At 40.5% G+C, this 8,344-nt stretch overlaps 1 protein-coding gene across 1 annotated transcript in view; it reads right to left on the reverse strand.

The window, feature by feature from the left end:
• The window catches only part of LOC124777517 (sialin-like), a 433,945-nt gene extending 425,853 nt beyond the window's left edge, over positions 1-8,092 (reverse strand). The window contains exon 1 of the mRNA XM_047252962.1: positions 7,931-8,092. The gene's annotated coding sequence lies outside the window, so the exon portion shown is untranslated. The remainder of the gene's footprint in view (positions 1-7,930) is intronic.
• Positions 8,093-8,344: the final 252 nt, after the last annotated feature.

The following is an 8,344-nucleotide window of genomic DNA, read 5'->3' on the forward strand; positions in this document are numbered from 1 at the left end:
TGTCAGCTATAGTATATAACTTTTCCATCAATAATTTACCGGTATCCCGTTAGAACCAATTACCAGAAAGATAATGCTGCAATTCTCGACATTACAAAAGCCATCGATGGCTTTACGAACGTGTGACAGCTTCGTGAATGTGGACGGTACTTTAAACTATCCAATTGAGTTTTTGAACTCGTATCTCCCTGTTGTTCCACCCATACGTCACTAACATAAATCTTTTGTACAAATTAATCCTCCTCGATAGTACAATTGAACCTAGTTCGCCGTCAAAAAACTTATGCCAAACATCATGAGGCAACAATCGTGATTGGCAAGCCAAACGAAGATGTGTTCATTCCACGCATTCCTATCATTCCAACCAACATGTCATGCCATTTTAAACGACTACGGTTACTCGTTCGCCTAGCAATTTCAATGACCATCAACAAAACGCAAGGCCAGTCCCTTGAAGTGTGTGCATTAAATTTGCAAATTCCATGCTTCTCACATGGTCACTTATGTGTTGAATGCTAACGCGTGGGACAGCCGAAAAATTTCTTTTCGCAACAAGACGGAAAGACCAAAAAATATTGTATTTCCCAAAGCACTTCAAAAAATTTATTCACATATAACGCAGTGATGAACAAATCATTTTATATGTATTTTCTACATATACGAGGAGCGTTCAATAAGTATGCACCACATTTTCCCTCAGCCAATTTCGGTTGAGAAAATGCGCGGAATTTATTGTGGGACATCGTGGAATATTCCCACTTCAGCCGCTACAGTTTCATAAAGATTCGATAGATGGCTACGCTATACGTAGCCTTCAGAATGGCGTCTGGAACGCAGGTCCGTTCCAAGCAGAAAGCTATGACAGTTTCTTTTGGCGGAAAACCAGAGCATCGCAGATATTCATAGGCGCTTGCAGAATGTCTCTGGAGCCCTGTCAGTGAACAAAAGCACGGTGGGTCGCTGGGCGAGGAGTTTGTATGCATCGCAGAAGGGTCGCGCAAAACCTGTCCGATATCGCGCGTGCCGGCCGGGCGCACATAGCTGTTACTCCTGCAATGTTGGAACATGCTGGTACGCTCATTCCAGGTGATCGGCGGTCACAATCAAACCACCTCGTTGCTCAACTGGACGTCTCTGTTGTTAGTGCTGACACACTCGTCCACCTGTTGGGGTAATCAATGATATTTGCCCGTTGGATACCTCCCCGCCTAACAGAAGAAGATTAAGAGCAAAGAAGGACCACCAGTGGGGAATGCGGAATGCCTGTGCGTTACGAGGCTGATCGAGTCAATTTTTCGTTGAACTTTGTCACAGGCGGTAAAATATGGGTTCATCACTTCGAACCGGAAACAAAAAGGCAATTCATGGAGTGGCGCCACACCACCTCTCCTCCGAAGACAAAGTTCAAAGTTGCACCCTCAGCCGATAAAGTCATAGCAACAGTCTTCTGAGACTCTGAAGAGGTTGACCCGTTCCATGTCCTCCCTCCCGATGCAATGATCAATTCTGTAGTTTATTGTGCTACCCTCAGGAAATTGATGAAACGACTTCAGCGTGTTCGTCTTCACAAAAATGCAAACGAACTTTTCCTTTCCCATCACAGCGGAAAGTCTCACACAGTTCTTCACATTCGAGAGGGGTTCACGAAACTTCATTGGACTGTTCTTCCTCTTCCACCCAACAGCCCGGATCGCGCACATTCCGACCTCCATCTGTTTGGGCCAATGAAGTATGTCCTCCACGGAAAGCGCTACGTGGATGATGCAGAGGTTAGTGATGCTGCAAGACGTTGGTTTCGAAGTGGACCAGTAGATTGGTACCTTGCGTGCATCGGGCCCTCCCAGTAAGGTGGCGTAAGACCGTCGCGTTGAACGGAGATTGTGTTGAAAATAGTGAAAAACAATAACGGCGTATTGGAATTCTGAATAAAACCAACCTGCTTTCAGAAAAAAAAGTTTTATATTACTTATTGAACGCCCCTCGTATAAGTGTGTTTCCTTTATGTGTACCTACAAAACAACTGAAAGGAACACTGCCACGTTTGCTGGGCATTAGCTAGTAACTAACAATAATGACTTGCAAGTCTTTGCAGTTTTCATCACTTTTGAGACTTGCGTGTCAATGTCGCTGCTGCTTCAACAATGGGCAAAAGCCAGTCCACAGTTACCCATCACAAACAAATCTGAATGGTTGCCAGAAGAAGTATTTAGCACGTCAATAGCGGCTACCAGCAATTATAAGCACTAGACCACGAGGGCAATAACCGTACAACGTCCATAGCAGCCGTTACTGTCCCAAAGCGAAAGGAACTGTGGTGTGAGTGGGAACCTACTTCTGCACGAATAAATCTTTCGTAACTGGACGTACAAAATATGACACGCTTTAACAAGACATTATGGAACGACAACAAACAGTACTTTAAAATAGTAAATTAAATGGAATAACAAAATCTCTATACGTATTCCATGTTCGTTGAGCTACCGATATATGCTTTTGACTCGTGTAAGTTACAGCAGAAGTTACAAAAATACGTAGTTTGATTTAACGCAAGTGCACTACATATCCATAATTATGTCTCTCAAATTCGATGTTTCCAGCTTTTCGTCCATCACAGAGTACCGTCTCCACTCGTTTCTGAAATATTCTAGGAAGTAGCGATTTCGTGTTAATTTTTAATACTTTTAAATAATAAGCCTGCGAGTATTACAATAAGGATATGTTAAGTGGACCTGGACACACAAAATGGAAATTACGTTTTTTGGTTTCTGATATTCTTAAATAGAAGAGACATAGTATTTTTTCATCTTACTTAATTCTAGTACTTTTATTTTATTTTTCTAAATGTGTACTGACGAAGGTTTGTCATCACATCTCTCTACAAGAATCCAGTATTCGTAGAGACAATAAAACTGTGGAACATATTGCCACACTTGACACTACAGGCAACTGTTTCCATTTCAGACGACGAGTTCCTGCCAACTGTTTCCATTTCGGACGAGGAGTTGTTGCTTTGTAAACTGTATTGTGTAAACTGGAAGAAACTTTATGGATGTGAGGACCAGAATTCTGCTCCACATCACATAGTTCACACTCTCGTTCTGACTCTGTACGACCATGAAGAAATTCACGGAATAATTCACTGACTCTGTACGACCATGAAGAAATACACGGAATAATTCAGTATCAGATAGATCTCTGAAGATTGATTTGTAATTTCCATGACAGTTTTTGATAGACTGTGTTTACCTGTACAACCATGCTATGATCCTCGGTAATCTCTGGCACTACCACCACGTGTCTAGTCCTTCTGGACACAATCCATGCAATGATTCAACACCTATAGACAGTATATTATACTCCGCAACTTGGACTGTATCATACTATTGCCGCACACAACAATGTAGAAGTGATCTGCGAAATAGATTATCAGCACTATGTCATACACACACAATGAGTTGACAGGTGAATCATGAAATCTTTGCTACGCTCCGGGATTTAGTTAAAGTTTGGCTTAAACTTAAAGCACTGTTTCGTGCAAACGTGCCTTTTGCCGTTCAATGGCAATTTTCAAGTGAACTACTAGAGACAAAAACTAAAACTGTCAGTTTTTGTACGGCGTAAAAATTTATACATTTTTGTCATAGCTTTTCATAATATGTCAAAAACTAATAAGTAAGTACAAACATAAGTAGCGGAAAAGTTTTAATTTCTGCAACAATAAAAAATGTCTTTCTAAAGAATAATTACCGATGTACTGCAGTCTCTTTGATAAAAGGCGTCGTACTTACCCACATTACTGCTAAAAAATCTTTATTGTGCATGTAAGTGTAAGAGAGAAGGTTCCTTAAATTTAGCAGCTAGGGGAAGGTCCGTGTCCCCTTAAGTTCAATGCGTGCATCTCTACAATAGAGAAAATAAGCTACTGCTTTTCTAGTAATATTGTCATACTGTTTCAGGATCAAGTACTGAAAATTTAGAGAAGGGGAATACAATTCTGGTACGGTGTGGAAAGAGGTCTGGGGAGCAATCACTAAGACGCGACTGGGGCCGTAAGGTCAGTGAGCCCGCTAGGTCACCAGCAGGACAATCAATAAGGACAGGCGTCAAGCGCTGCAACTTCTAACCAGCACCACGCCTTGTCTACTCATGCCACGCTTGCCGGTAGCAGCAGTCGAAATTGAGGGCCTAAGACTAGAAATTACGTTAGATTAGATTCGTACTTGTTCCATAGATCATGAATACGACACTTCGTAATGATGTGGAACGTGTCAGGTTAATAAAAGGTGTCTATACAAGATATTACATTACACAAAATATTACATAACAATTAATACTTTTTTTTGTGGGGTTTGGGGAAATTACCCACTTACTATATCCAAAAATTCATCTAATGAGTAGAAGGAGTTGCCATTAAGAAATTCTTTTAATTTCCTTTTAAATGCTATATGGCTATCTGTCAGACTTTTGATGCTATTAGGTAAGTGACCAAAGACTTTTGTGGCAGCATAATTTACCCCCTTCTGAGCCGAAGTTAGATTTAAACTTGAGTATGGAAGATCATCCTTTCTCCTAGTATTGTAGCCATGTACACTGCTATTAGTTTTGAATTCGTTCGGATTGTTAATAACAAATTTCATAAGTGAATATATATATATTGTGAGGCTACAGTGAAGATCTCTAGCTCTTTAAATAAGGGTCTGCAGGATGATCTTGGATGAGCTCCAGCTATTATTCTGATTACACGCTTTTGTGCAATGAACATTCTTTTACTCAATGATGAGTTACCCCAGAATATGACACCATACGAAAGCAGAGAATGAAAATAGGCGTGGTAAGTTAATTTACTGAGATGTATATCGCCAAATTTGCAATGACCCTAACAGCATAAGTAGCTGAACTCAAACGTTTCAGCAGAACTTCAGTGCGTTTTTCCTAGTTCAAACCCTCATCAATGCGTACACCTAGAAATTTTGAATATTCTACCTTAGCTACCGATTTCTGATCGAAGTCTATATTTCTTAATGGTGTCATTCCATTTATTGTGTGGAATTGTATGTACTGTGTTTTGTCAAAGTTTAATGAGAGCCCATTTGCAGATAATCACTTAATGATTTTCTGAAAAACATCGTTTACAATTTCACCAGTTAATTCTTGTCTGTTGGGTGTGATAGCTATACTTGTATCATCGGCAAAAAGTACCAGCTTTGCATCTTCGTGAATACAGAATGGCAAGTCATTAATATATATTAGGAACAGCACTATAAGTGGTACAAGTGACATTTCTCACGAAAATGATCTAAATGCACATTTAATGAGCTAAATTGCGGATCTCTTCTGAGTAAAAGACGTACACGCTACATTCTGCACAGTGCCGCAGTCTGATCGTAAAGTTTAAGCTCTATACCAATACCTGGACTGCATTTAGAATACAACTAGCACATACCGAGAATTGCTGCTCTCTTTAATCTTCATCCCATCAGTACCTCTTCTGCAGCCTTTGCATCAAGATGAGTTTGAAATAAAATTTGAGAAACAATAATCTTCAGGAGATGGGGAACTATACCCCTCCATTAAATAGTTCTATAATAATATTTCGCACTCCCGGACAACAGTTACCACGGATGTAAGAAAGGTGAGTAGAGAAAGTAGAGAATGTGATCAAAGAAGGGGACGAGGGAGACTGAAAATGCACAACACAATCGTACAGCATCACGAGTGTTGCCCAGGAAGGACATTCCTCAAGACATGCCACAGAAGGAATTGGTTATGATTCTACAGCTACTGAATTGTGAGGGGATTGTAGAAAGTGACTATGAATAATTATCATATGTGTTGGAACCACGCCAATATATTTTCGTTTTGGCAATTTTATATGCTATTTACTTAGAGCTTTTCAGCTCGTTGTATTAATTTCTCTTTAATTACTCATATATCCTTGTTCTAAAATGAACCTTTATTGTACTATGTATATCATGTGTCTTGTAACAAAAACATCTCGAGATATAGCAAGCCAAATAAAATGTTTTGCTCTTGTATCTGTTTTACACTACATAGTTTTAAGAGGTAATGAGTACAGGTATTTTTAATATATTATAAAAAATAATGCAGGGGCACTACAGTCTCTAACCACGCCTACAACTATATATAGACTAACTAACAGTTAGGCAAAATATCTGATGGTCCAATAGTAACTCACATAATTTATAAATAGCCATTTAACTTTCGCAGTCATTTACTCAGTTTGTTTCAGCTAGCACTTATACCACTTATTCTTACAGTCCCTCAATTATTAACTTTGTGGAATAAAATTATCCATTGTATGCAACAAAACAGCAAGAGCGCAAAAGACATTTTAGTCTCATTGAAAAAGAGCATAATTTCGTTTGTATACCCCAGAATAAAATCCGTCTCTCAGTACTGTTATTTCACTGGGCCACACGCTCCTAGCACAAGTCAACCGTGCAACACATGCTCCTGTACATGCGCGCTATTAAAAACCTCTACACTTACATTGCCGAACTAGTAACTTTTTTTGAAATAACGTGCGCCGAATAAATGGAAATGGCTTGTTCTTGACAACAGGCACTGCTTAAAACTATGTACAAACTACGAATGTGTTAACAGTTGTTGCACTTCCAGTATTCAAGCATTTTAGGAACATAAAATGCACATGTAACCAATACACTGCAGAAACGCTGTCAAAATTACGCATGGATGTAATCTGATTTCGTATCTCCCAAATGGGTATATATTATTTTCTATTTCATGGCCTGATTTTAGTATCACTGTATTACAAAGGACTTCTGGCTATATTCTCCGTAACTCAGATCGAATGAAGGTTATGGTTTCCATACTTTATTGTCAACTCGCATCGAACATCGGATCCAGAAAATCTAATAACACTGAAATTATTATTTCGATTACAACGTCCGAAAGCCGAAAGTACGCGATTTTACTACGAGAGCGTTATCGAAGATGCAGTCCTTAAACGAAAATATCACAATATTGTTACAAGGCAGTACCACAATTAACATATGTATCCCTATAAAAAGAGGATTCCAATAATTTTACCACGTCTGTGAGGAGAAAACTACGCATTTTTATTACTTCGGCAGTAAAACTGTTTTCAAGGAAACAGTTGCACCGCTGTCGTCTATTGTTTAAAAAAACAGCAACGATAGAAGCTGTTTTCTTGTAACTGTATTTATCAAGCATGTTATGCAGCAAAAGTCTGTTCTTGTTCATTTGTATTGGTGTCTTCGTCTCTGCTGTCGTGTACACTTGTGTCAGCGAAGTAGCAGGAATGCGGCGTCAGCTCTGTGCACGAGCATTTTATGTGACAATACTTATCGTGCGCTGCTTGTGTATGGAAAGAAGACAGTCGCCGGCCACGCGATTACTCCTTCCACTCAATGGCAGGGCGCGATATTTGAAATGTTTCGTTGTCTGTTGCTCTGTGGCGACAGCAGTCGCGCGGTTTTGAGTCAGATTCACAGAGGGCATCTTTTACTCAAAAATAGTTGGTGCCTCAATTACTGGGACAGCTATTTCAGACTCACTCTCCGTCCAGTATTATGTAACCAAGCACATATAATGTCGCGACAGAGAAACACATTTAACAGCTTTCGTTAGTGAACGCGGCTTTTATAACGCCCTCTTAGACTTCTACAACAATTACATCTAATACTCATTAGTTATAGCGCAAGGTAATAAGATACCTAACCTGCCTAAGAGAATAGCCTAACACAATAAAGCTGGCATCAGAACTTGGCAAAGATCATCAGATTTATAAATGAACTGCCGTTGACTAACCGCAGACAGTTCAGGTTAATTAACAACATTGGTAAATATCGGTAGTGCTGGAAGGCATGAATGGGAGAATGACGAAAGCGAACGCATAATGCTGGTCAAAAAACTCGAGCCAACTCACCCGCACACGTGGACGCAGTAAGGAGAGCGCGTCCTTGGCGAGAGGTGCCGCCTGTATGACAGCCACGCGACATGTGCTTCTGGCGCCGGCTGCACTCTTCAGATAATCCTGTAGACAGGCGTGCTGCCCACTGACCACCGCAACAAAACACCAACTGCGCCCGCTGACGCCTTCCCGCTGCCGAAACAGACCGACGACCGGCGTGTCTGCCCGAACGAGCTACAGACTCGCTAACCGGCAGGGAGCTAGACTCGCCACGACGCCTTTGCAATTCACAGCTGGCGATCGATACGCCAGTGGCGCCGCGACGCCGGTGTGTAAAACCGAAACTTCGGATCAGAAAGTTTTCGGAGTTGAATGTCGTACATAATATAGTGTAGAGATCTTCAGCAATCTCGCAGTTAGATAATACTT

The sequence above is a fragment of the Schistocerca piceifrons genome, chromosome 2 (genome assembly GCF_021461385.2).
Source record: "Schistocerca piceifrons isolate TAMUIC-IGC-003096 chromosome 2, iqSchPice1.1, whole genome shotgun sequence".
Lineage (NCBI taxonomy): Eukaryota > Metazoa > Arthropoda > Insecta > Orthoptera > Acrididae > Schistocerca > Schistocerca piceifrons.